This window comes from Lactuca serriola, chromosome 2 (assembly GCF_051521515.1).
Source record: "Lactuca serriola cultivar US96UC23 chromosome 2, Lser_US96UC23_V15, whole genome shotgun sequence".
Taxonomy (NCBI): Eukaryota; Viridiplantae; Streptophyta; class Magnoliopsida; order Asterales; family Asteraceae; genus Lactuca; species Lactuca serriola.
The window spans coordinates 161,531,469-161,543,993 of record NC_136409.1 but is presented as its reverse complement, the minus strand read 5'-3'; the positions used below and the strand labels follow the sequence as shown (position 1 = coordinate 161,543,993).

The 12,525-nt window shown below is 37.2% G+C and overlaps 1 long non-coding RNA gene across 2 annotated transcripts; it reads left to right on the top strand.

Moving 5' to 3' along the window:
- The first annotated feature begins 9,943 nt into the window (after nucleotides 1-9,943).
- Nucleotides 9,944-11,173, top strand: LOC145090545 (uncharacterized). Of its 2 annotated transcripts, none has more exons than XR_013701639.1 (3): nucleotides 9,944-10,232; nucleotides 10,588-10,831; nucleotides 10,940-11,173. It is a non-coding gene; the product is annotated as an uncharacterized LOC145090545 (long non-coding RNA). The 2 variants fall into 2 exon arrangements; XR_013701638.1 differs by having other exon boundaries at nucleotides 9,944-10,543; nucleotides 10,621-10,831.
- Nucleotides 11,174-12,525: the final 1,352 nt, after the last annotated feature.

Genomic DNA, 12,525 nt, shown 5'->3' with positions numbered 1-12,525 from the left:
ATATTGTTGGTGTTCGGTGATTAATCTTGCACATGGGTTGTTCAAATGAAGATAATTTCCCATTTTCAGTTTTTTTTTATTGTCTTAATCCCTTCGGTTTGATCTAGGGTAAGAAGATAATTTAGTTTATTTATATTAAAAACATGAATTTAAAATCGATATTTAAAATTTTATATATATCCATATAATTTAAAGAAAAAATTATGTGAACTAAAATAAAATGATATTTTGAAGCTATATTGTAATATTTTGTGATGTTTGTATTAATCAGATTATTAAAACTGGACATGGTCAAACTTATAATATTATATGCAAAGTAATTAAGTAATCGGACTATTATTGAATTTTATATTAATATAATTTAAATAGTATTTAAGTCACATTGTACATTGCGCAGCGTTGCGTAATGATTTTACAATTTATAGAAGGAATGTGATTTCCAAATGTCAACAATTCATATATAGAACAATGTCAATTATACAATATCAAGTGAATTACAAATATATAAAAATAAAGTTTCAATCTAAACAATTACTATAGAAGATGCATAAAAAAAATAAGGGTTGAAAGTGTATGTTGCTTGGTGCTACAACACATAAATTCATACGTCTAAATAAAGAAATTAATAATAAAAAAAAAACTATAAAAAGGAATATAAAATGGATAAAAAGGTAACTTCGAGGGAATCTGATCGGGAAGGGGTAGAATTTAGAGGGTCCATATCATTCGGATAGTGGTGAGTATGTGCCAGCTTGGGTCGGTTTTGACCTATCATCAAGCCTAAATCCATGGCATATGTTTTCAAATATTCCAAACCGAACCTAGTACCTAAACCGATCAATTTGGTTGCTCGGCTTTCAGTTACTATCGGTTTGATTTTAATTTTTAACCCAAACCCAATCACAAGCATACTTAATCCTTAAGAAATCATTATACAGAGGCTAAGATGGGTTGATGTTCTATTCAATTGGTGATGTGGGACTCAAAGAAACTTTTATAATAGTTGAAGAGATGGATGTTATGTGCAATGGAGAATGTGGGATGAACTAATAGGTTGTCAAATAAAAAATCGATATGCAGCAAAGGAGTGTGCGTGTAACATCATCTTTCTGGGTATACTTCTTTCGAGTTTGAATTATTCAACTTAATTTTTATAAGGCTTTGGCTTGGCCATGAAGTGGTGGTGGAAGGACCACAACGTGACATTCCAGTTTAAAGGACACGTATTCGTGAGGCATCATGATGTGGCGAGTTCTTGCCACGACGTACTGGTGGTTGGGGTTTAAAACCCTAGATCCTTGGATTAGTGCATTATTTAAAGGCACTAATTCCTAGGCTTGCCTCAATTGGCATCCTCCAACCTCTGAGATCATATCCCACCCAAACCCTAGCCTTTTTATGTGTGTGAGCCAATTTTGTGAAGGTCGAAGGAAAAATGAGCATCTATTGTGGCTTGTGTGCTTGATTCCAGCTTAGATCTATCATCATCATCATCACATTTTTGACCATTTGGAGGTATAAAGTTGTTATCTTGCTTATTACTTCTCTAGATCATTATTAAGCCGTTTTATGAGAATTTTGGTCCAAATCTTCTCGTTCTTGGAGTTTGAGGGAACTCCAGAACCCTTGAATGAATTATATGGCTTTTGGACCATGGTGGTGGTTAGAAAAATGTCTTGCATGATCTAGTTTAGTGTCCATGCTTTTAATGAATCCATTAAGAACTTAGGTTTAGAGATCTTGAATTATTGGGATGGATTAATGGATAAAGTTTGGATAAAGTTAGAAACTTTATCCATCGAGATCTTTAGAGGGATCAAATATAAGCTTTTGCGCTCTGGATATTATCGGTTAAGAGCTTAATACATTAAGTTGTTGGAGACAATTACCACGATGTGGTGAGTTGCTTGTCACGATGTGGTGGTCAGTGTCACCGCAACTGTTTTGGCGTTTAGCCACCACGGCGTGGCCATGGTGTTGGCCACAACATGGTAACTTAACCGTTGACTTTTTGACCACGTTGACTTTTTAGTCAGCATGAGGATTTTAGGTTGTAGACCGAGGGTTTGCCTCTAATTGATGTATAAGTGGTTCTTAGTGCCAGTATTTACCCTTGTGTGAGCTGTGGTGATTATCTGTAACGCCCGTGTTTCTAGGCTAGACATTAATATTGACATAATGGTCTAGGTTAACCTTTGTAACTCATTTAGAAGAAATGAAAAGGAATTATGTGAATTTTATGTGAATTATGTGTTTATGCTTAATTATTAGGGTTTAATTAAGGGTAAATTATAATAATCGTCCCTCGTGCACATGCCAAAAAACGTGTTTAGTCCCTATTTTCAAAAATTAACTCAGACCGTCCCTGATTTGTTTTTTTCTTGCATGCTTAGTCCCTATTGACATGAAATGACCATTTTACCCTTAATAATTTCTTTTTTCATTTCTTTTATTTATTCATCAGTTTTAAATTAAACAAAATAATATCTCAAGAAATCAAATCCATTACTCCACGACTCCAAACCCTCTTCAAGACCTTAAACCAAGAAATCGATACATCCACAACCAAAATAATCTCTCAAAAAATTGATACATCATCAGCGATCATTCCTATCTAAAACCAACAAAAAAATTCCACCGGTGAATCCCAGGAGCCCGTTTCCACCACTGCAAATATGTGATTTTATAAATATCACATAAATCGTCCGACCTGGCCATCCGTGGTCTGAACTCGTCGATTACTCAAGAATGATGACCACCACCAATGTATGATTTAGATTTCGACTTCAATTTCTGGAACCATCCCACCCCTTTCCTCCATACAAATCCAGCGAGACCCCAAACCTACAAATTGGAAAAAACCATAAACCTACAAATCAAACCTAACTAAACCCTAAACCTGCAAATTGGAACGAACGAGTCGCAGGAGAAGTAAAAGGATTCTGATCGACGTAATCAGATTGAGGAACGTGATGTCCACTGCCACCAGATCGAGGAGGATTCTGTCCACCAACATTTCATCTTCCTCATAGATGGTGTAAGACGACTGGGGCTACTCCAAGAAAACCTGTTTTCTTTTCCGATGTGTGTGTGTTTTGTGTTTCTTGTTATCTCGATCAGAACACATGTTTGCGTGTGTGTGTTTTGTATTGAAGAAGAATGGAGAGAGAGAGGGGGGAGAGACATCGGAGGTGGTGGTATTTTCATTCGTATGAGAGAGATTTATATTGGATAGTTGTTTTTTTAAGTTATAAATAATAATAAATAATATTAGATTAACTAAAATAAATATCCAAGGGCATAATGGTCTTTTCAAATGTGGAGTGGACTAAATTTGCAACAAAAACACATATGAGGGATGAATTTAGCAAGTTTTAAGCAAACGAGGGACGGTCCGAGTTAATTTTTGAAAATAGGGACTAAACACGCTTTCTGGCATGTACACGAGGGACGATTGGTGTAATTTACCCTTTAATTAATTAAGAATAAAAATAAGCGTCAAAATTAAAGTGTGAGATAAGCCCGATATCTTTACATAAAGTTGTTGTGGCCGAAACAAGGATTTCGGGGATATAAAAAATACCAAAATCCGAGTTATAACGAAGAAGTTATGACCTGTCGAAGTTTCGCGACAAAACCGGCAAGGTGCTGAATGTCGTAAAAAGTGAGTTTTCGATAAACTACTTTTTAGCCTTAGTGATCTAAACGAAAGTCGTAGTATTCGTTAAACCGAGAAGTTCGATAAAAAGAACGCCCAAATCTGACTTCGTATGAGGAAGTTATGATTTTTCGAAGTTTCAGCTTAGCAGTAGACAGCTAAAAACTCGAATTTTAGATCGAGTGATTTTTAGCCGATACAACCTAAACGAGAATTGAAGGTCTCGTCATTAGGAGCACAACGGTAAAAATTCTGATGAAAACGGACGTCGGATGAAAAAGTTATGAATTTTTAACGGATTTCCTGTCCCGGTCTGTTAAAAATAATAATATAAAATTTAAATTCAAAATTAGACGACGATGTCTAAACGGAAGTTGTAGAGCGTAATTTTAGCTACGCGTGCATATAAAGAACGTCAAAAATGGAGCTCGTATGCGAAAGTTATGGATTTTAGAAGTTTTGGCGCGAAAATCGAGAAAATTCGCATAGTCACGAGTTGCCACGTCACCCTCGCTGAAAAAGTGCCACGTGTCCTGCTGAGTCATCCGAGCTGCTGAGTCACTTGAGCTGCTGAGTCATCCGAGCACATGGCCTGATCCAAAGTGGTCCAATAGCGGTGAGACACGTACCCTCTTAGCACATGTCCGAACCCTCGCAGCATGCCACGAACCCTCTACTTCGGACCCTAGACCTCGGTCCAATCACAGACTGCCAGCGAGCCCCTCACATGCGCAGACCATGTGCGAGCCATACGCAGCCCACGTGCGTGCCTTCCCTGCAAACCCTCAAATCTGCGAGGCGTGGTTCCTTCTCAGCCGTCCGATCAGAAGCTCTACCCTATAAATAGAAGGCTGCGAGCCTTCCCGGGTAACTTTGGAAATTTGCCACTTTTCACCCTAAATCTCATATTTCTTTCATATTAACATCCCGCAAAGCCCCAGTATCGATTTTAAAGCCCGGAATACTCCACGAAGTGCCCGAAGGCCCGGAAAATTTATCTTTTCGGTTTTGAAGCCCGACTTTTGCAAAGCCCGGTTTCTCAATAAAACTCTCGGTTTTATTAGAAACGATCGTTTTAGGAAACGAATTGTTGCCCGATTATCATCAAATTATGTGAGTGTATAGTCACTTTTATTTTACACATAGATATGAAGTATTTACCTTATAATACGTGCTATGTGTAGATATATTAATTGTTTATTTGAGGTGACTGTTGAGTTAACGTTTTATACAAGTTTTAAAATGTATAAGTATTTTTATCTACAAATATGTTGGGTAGAACATGGGTAGATAGTGATGTGTGATAAAATAAAATTGAGGAGAGGCATCGACGTGTTTTGAGATCAAGTCATCTAGCGGAGTTTGGATGACGACCACAGGCGTTCTAGACGGTCCAGTGGGAAACATTAGCAGGTCCGCAACCTGTAGGTGTTAATGAACTTGGGTGTTCATTCGTTGTACTCCATCCCCCTCATGGTTGCCTTTAGGACATGTATGGCTGAGGAAACCCCTTAGCAGTAGTGTCCATCCCGATGATATTCTTTAAGCTAGGTCCCTTGTGACAAGTGCTTAGGGACATAAAGTGAGGATAACGGGAACGGGTAATCAGGGTTATTGTTGATTGATGAACTTAGTAAGTTTATTATTATTGTGGGTTGTAAACCCTATATGCTCACCAGGCTCCCAAGCCTGACCCACTCAGCTTTTTATGTTACAGGTAGCGGACCCCGAGCATAGTCGGAGGACAATGAGGGATTTTTGGATTATAGGCCAATAGTTGTAAATAACTGTTGAAAGGCTTATAATGTCTTGTTTATGCTTTTGATCCGTATCGGAACATGACATCCCGAGGTTTTGATATGAAATGAAACTATACATGTCTTAAAGAAAGTTTTGATAAACTTTTATCATGTTTTGTTTTGGGAATAAATTCTGCAACATCTTTTAAAAAAAGATTTCTCTGATTTTATTATAAAAAACATAAATTAAATCGGTCTTTCACCCCTACCACTACCACATAATATCATAGCATACAAGCACATAAATCACAATAGATAGTGACATACCAGACAATTATCACAAAGACAATCATCTTTACTATAAACAACTAGTGGGTCGGCATTGGTGCCTTCGACCCACTGATACCGGGAAGGTAACTCACCTCGCACTACTGAAGTCTCGCTGATAAAACTCTAGCTGCTAGATGACAGATTCCCGAACTATTAACATCAAAACAAACACCCAATTAATAATTGGGTTCCAATACATAACCATAAGTCCATGCTTGGGGTAAAAATACTACTTTACCCCCAACCTAGCTTGATCCCAGCCCAAGGCCCTAATATACACCCTGAAGGCCCAAAAGCCAAACAACGAACCAAGGCCCAACATATGGCCTAATTTTCCAAATTGAGCCCAAACCCCTCACATGGGCCTTACCCTATAGCTCATCCAAATTTCCTAGTCCATATACTTGTTATTAAATGGCCCATCAAGAATCCAAACATCTAAGCCCAACTCAAAACCCAACACAATTAGGGTTTTCACATAAAATGATGATTAAGGTTAATTAAAAACACTTAACCCATTAAGGACTTAATCCATTAAGTCCATCATTCTACTAGGTCAATCATACGGTGTGGTCGGGCGTAATTCATAATTCAATTCCAATGGTCCAAAATGCGGGTCCCGACAACTCCAAAACTAACATATCCAAAATTAGGGTTTTCTAAACCCTAATTAGGGTTTCCAACCCAATCGCAAGCCAATTAGTCCAGTGGTTAAGTTTTTAGGTTAATTAATGTTAAATAAGTCGGGCACAACCCACTACCACCTCGGGTAGTGGTGGTCAACGGCGGCTCACAGCGGCAGCCGCCACCTCGTGGTGGTGGTGGTTATGATTCTAGACCAAAACATGTCCAAGCATCTCCAATAGCAATCCAATCACACACAAATACACACCGCCACCCAACACAGCGGCTAGTGGCGGTAGAAGGCGGCAGCCACTACCTCACAGTGGTGGCGGTGGGTTTCTTTGAATTTACCGTTCAAACAATATACATACAAAATATTATCTAAAAGGAAATGCACAAGCAATATAACACACATGCACACGTACAGCCACCCTTGTGGCGGTAGGCGGTGGTCGGCGATGATAGCTACCACCTCACGGTGGTGGTGATGGCTTCTCTTGTGATGTTCAGCCAAGAAAAATACACACACGACATGTACACTAGCAACAGAAGCACACACACACGTCTTTGCTCAGAATATGAACACAACCACCCACCTGGTGGCGTACGATGGCGGCAACGGCCTGAAACGACGGCAACAGCAGCACTAGCGGCGGCAACTACCATGGTTGGCTGCCATGGTGGTTCTTCACAACTTCTGCTCAAGCCAAATGCACACACGCACACACTAAAATAATAGCACGACCGAAACCACCCTTTTTTGATGGTAAAAGATGGCCATAGGCAACATCGTCGTGACGAACACGTGGGACGGCGCCGAAGATCGTGAGCTAAGGCGTAGCAACAGGAGAAACAAGGGAAGGGGATAAGCAGAAACCACAATGAACAACAACAAAATTCGCGAACCTCGAAGCTCCGATCATCTCGACTAACTTACATCGACATTGAGACTCGGACGATGGATGTTCCGGTGCTTCTTCAGTGGCGACAAGGGGTGGTGGCTAGAGGGTTGGAGGTATAAGGGTGGTGGCGGCTGAAGTAGTAGAAGTAGTGTTAGGGTTTTGGAGATGCAACGAGGGGACTGGAGGCACGTTCTTAACCCCAAATCCATATAAAACTTCATCCCAATTGACATATTTGGCCCCTCCTTTTCTAATCATTACAATCCAACTCCAGATTTTACCCCTTTAGCTCATGCTTCCAATAATCTATTCAATACAAGTCCAAGTGATATAATTTAGACTGTAAATTCCTGAACTTATAGTATCTAACTCCCAAGACTAACACTAATAAATTATTATTGATTCAGGGATTCGATAAAATAATATATATATATATATATATATATATATATATATATATATATATATATATCAATGTTGCAAATATCGGCCTAGGCGGCCGATTAATCGGCGCCTAGGCGCTTGGCGGTCCTCGACTGTCGACGTTTATAGCTAATCGGGCTATATAATCGGAGGTGGTCAAAGTCGGTCAAAGACGGGTCTAGGCGCCCAAATCGGTCAACGAAAGTCAACTCGATTTGAAAAAAATTAAGGGCAAAATTGTAAAAAATGTAACAAATGCTTCTAGGGTTGCTTCCGTTTTCTCATTCGATGCAGTCAAAATAAAATCGACATTCTCTCTGTCTCTCTGAACCACAAACGAGAATGAACAAAGGGAAATCAATCGCATCTTCTTCTTCCGTTCACCTTCGACAGTCTCACGCCATCGTTTTTAGCTCTGGCCCCCGGTTCATCATCTCCTTCAAGCAACGATGTTGCAGTCTCCTTCCAAGCTTCAGTTCACGACTTCAGCTTATCAGTTCCAAAATCAACTCTTGAAGTTTATTGATTCCAAAATCAACTCTTCCTCCGACTTCATCTCCTCTCATCAACACTAATTGAGTTATCCAGGTTCTTTTTTACTTCTAACTCTTCTTCCGACTTCTCACTTATCGGTAGCATGTTTTTTGACCATGGGTTAAGTCCCAATGGTGAAATCGATTGAGATTAGGAAAATAGAATAGCGATTACATAAAATCTCGTAATCTCTTATGAAAATGTTGTGCAAGTGATAGCGAATCAAGGTGCACACCAGCTGTTTGATGTTTTGTCACAGTGAAATTTGATTCACATTTGTTGGAGGCTGCAGTGTTCAAGATTGGGTTTTCTATAGTTTGTTCTTTCTTCTGTTCTTTTATCACTTCCTTTCAAAGATTTGAGTGGTAAAATTGTTTGTTCTTTGACTTCTTTCTTCATCTTTTCTAGTTCGAGGTTTGGATTTGTGCTCGGTTGTAACAGGTAGGGTAGAAGTGGTGGGGATGTTTGGTTGGAATGAAAATGAAGAAGAAGCGACTTCGACATCTGCCCACCAAGTGTTCGATCAATTACTTGAGTGAATGTTGATAATGTTGATAAGGTGCCACAACTTGTTGATAAGGTGCAACAACCTGTTCGATCAATTACAGGGACAACTTGTTGGATATGTTGTTGATGAAGCACATTGTGTAAGGTATAAGAATGTACGATTCTACTTACTCTTATGATTTTACACTATGATATATATAAACATACATACTCATTATTGTTTATTAAACAATTGGGGACATGCTTTTCATCCAGATTACAAAGTGCTGGGGTGTCTAAAGCAGAATTTTCCAAATGTTCCTGTGATGGAATTTACTGCTACTAAAACAGCTTGGAAAGTTAGCATGAGATCGATTCAAAAACTCATTTATAATGTTTTTAGATGTGATGTATTATAAATCAAAGGGGTTTTTTATGTAATCATATTTTCATGTTATAATGTTCTATTTATGTTCTATTTAGTGTTATATTCTTAGGATTAATGTTATATTTATTAAAATTTTAATAATTTTTTAATAATTAATGGTCCCCGATTAATCCCCGCCTAGCCGATTAATCCCTTGACCCCAGTCCACCGCCGAGTCTACGTCGAGCGTTTTCTGCAACCTTGATATATATATATATATATATATATATATATATATCATTTACATCTCTGGGGTTTGGGTTTATTATTTATTTATTTATTTTATTTGATTTCAAACGGGATGTTACATAATGATCTAAATTTTTTTTCCAATATTTTTTTTCTCTCCGATGTAGGATTATGCTCGATTTTATGATTTATATATATATATATATATATATATATATATATATATATATATATTTATTTATATTTTTTAAAGATTTTTTAAGGTATTCTCACGAGTCCTCACCTGATCTTCTCTCTCTCTCTCTCTCTCTCTCTATATATATATATATATATATATATATATATATATATATATATATATATATATATATATATATATCAGCGTTGCAAATATCGGCCTAGGCGGCCGATTAATCGGCGCCTAGGCGCTTGGCGGTCCTCGACTGTCGACGTTTATAGCTAATCGGGCTATATAATCGGAGGTGGTCAAAGTCGGTCAAAGACGGGTCTAGGCGCCCAAATCGGTCAACGAAAGTCAACTCAATTTAAAAAAAAAATTAAGGGCAAAATTGTAAAAAATGTAACAAATGCTTCTAGGGTTGCTTCCGTTTTCTCATTCGATGCAGTCAAAATAAAATCGACATTCTCTCTGTCTCTCTGAACCACAAATGAGAATGAACAAAGGGAAATCAATCACATCTTCTTCTTCCGTTCACCTTCGACAGTCTCACGCCGTCGTTTTTAGCTCTGGCCCCTGGTTCGTCATCTCCTTCAAGCAACGATGTTGCAGTCTCCTTCCAAGCTTCAGTTCACGACTTCAGCTTATCGGTTCCAAAATCAACTCTTGAAGTTTATCGATTCCAAAATCAACTCTTCTTCCGACTTCAGCTCCTCTCGTCAACACTAATTGAGTTATCCAGGTTCTTTTTTACTTCTAACTCTTCTTCCGACTTCTCACTTATCGGTAGCATGTTTTTTGACCATGGGTTAAGTCCCAATGGTGAAATCGATTGAGATTAGGAAAATAGAATAGGGATTACATAAAATCTCGTAATCTCTTATGAAAATGTTGTGCAAGTGATAGCGAATCAAGGTGCACACCAGCTGTTTGATGTTTTGTCACAGTGAAATTTGATTCACATTTGTTAGAGGTTGCAATGTTCAAGATTGGGTTTTCTATAGTTTGTTCTTTCTTCTGTTCTTTTATCACTTCCTTTCAAAGATTTGAGTGGTAAAATTGTTTGTTCTTTGACTTCTTTCTTTATCTTTTTCTAGTTCGAGGTTTGGATTTGTGCTCGGTTGTAACAGGTAGGGTAGAAGTGGTGGGGATGTTTGGTTGGAATGAAAATGAAGAAGAAGCGACTTCGACATCTGCCCACCAAGTGTTCGATCAATTGCTTGAGTGAATGTTGATAATGTTGATAAGGTGCCACAACTTGTTGATAAGGTGCAACAACCTGTTCGATCAATTACAGGGACAACTTGTTGGATATGTTGTTGATGAAGCACATTGTGTAAGGTATAAGAATGTACGATTCTACTTACTCTTATGATTTTACATTATGATATATAAACATACATACTCATTATTGTTTATTAAATAATTGGGGACATGCTTTTCATCCAGATTACAAAGTGCTGGGGTGTCTAAAGCAGAATTTTCCAAATGTTCCTGTGATGGAATTTACTGCTACTAAAACAGCTTGGAAAGTTAGCATGAGATCGATTCAAAAACTCATTTATAATGTTTTTAGATGTGATGTATTATAAATCAAAGGGGTTTTTTATGTAATCATATTTTCATGTTATAATGTTCTATTTATGTTCTATTTAGTGTTATATTCTTAGGATTAATGTTATATTTATTAAAATTTTAATAATTTTTTAATAATTAATGGTCCCCGATTAATCCCCGCCTAGCCGATTAATCCCCGCCTAGCCGATTAATCCCTTGACCTCAGTCCACCGCCGAGCCTACGTCGAGCGTTTTCTGCAACCTTCATATATATATATATATATATATATATATATATATATATATATATATATATATATATATATATATATACATACTAGCTGTATACCCGCGCAAAGCGGCGGGGAAAAATAGTTCATTCGGACGATTAGTTCCTTTCGGTTTGTAACATAAATTCTAACTTTGACTTTGTGACATAAATTCTATTTTAAATTTAAAAACTAATATGTAAAACAAAGATCCGGTTCTTTTTTTTTAACTTTCAAATGGGTATTGCGATCATAAATTTTCAATTTAAAACAAACATAACCAGCATTTACAAGTTATAAAGGAAAGAAAATTTCATCTTTCTGTTTCTGAAAAAAGAATCTAAAACAGATCATAAAGAACAAGAATACGTAAAATTTTGACTCTAGATTAATACTATACATGTTTCTTTTCTCAATCCAACATCATTTTAAGAATATAGAATAAAGATTTATAATTTTTTGCACCCGAAAATTGGAAGATAAGAGCACAAAAGGTTACATAAACATAAACACCAAAGACACAAAATTAGCAAAATGATGCCCCTTCTACATTATCAGCGAACAACATTGAAAAAGTTGAAAAGAAAACCCACATACTCTTCTTTACAAATACAAAAACAGAGGAAAGCAACGTTAAGAAATGATGACCATATAAAACAAGGAGAACGATAGGGTGAAATTCACACACCACCACCAATAGATGGTTTTGCGCTTATAACTACTTCAGGTTCTAGGATGTTTGATACTATGATGTAATTATATTGCCTTGAACATGAGCACCATGAATGTCTGAAACAAGATAGGTATGAATACTATGAATATGACTATTTTGCCCTTAGAAAGCTAAAAAATGTACACTACAGGAACCAAAATTATAACTTTTTCCTATGTTTGCATGAAGTAATACGAAGGTAATGTTTTTACAGTAACCATAATTGGTAAGTTCAAGTTTCTTGTAGGACTATTTCAAAAACTAACAACCCAAAACTTCATTACTGGGGAAACGATAAATGTAAATGATAAGACTTTTGTTACTTATAATCATAGGATTATTTTTAATCCAATCATTATCATAAGATGCTTTTATGATCATGACTTACACAATCAAGCAGGATGTTAGCAACCTTCAAATCAATGGATATGGGCATCTCTTATAACACCCAAAATCAGGAAGGCCAAGAAAGGAAAGAAAACCCTAAGTCAAAGGGT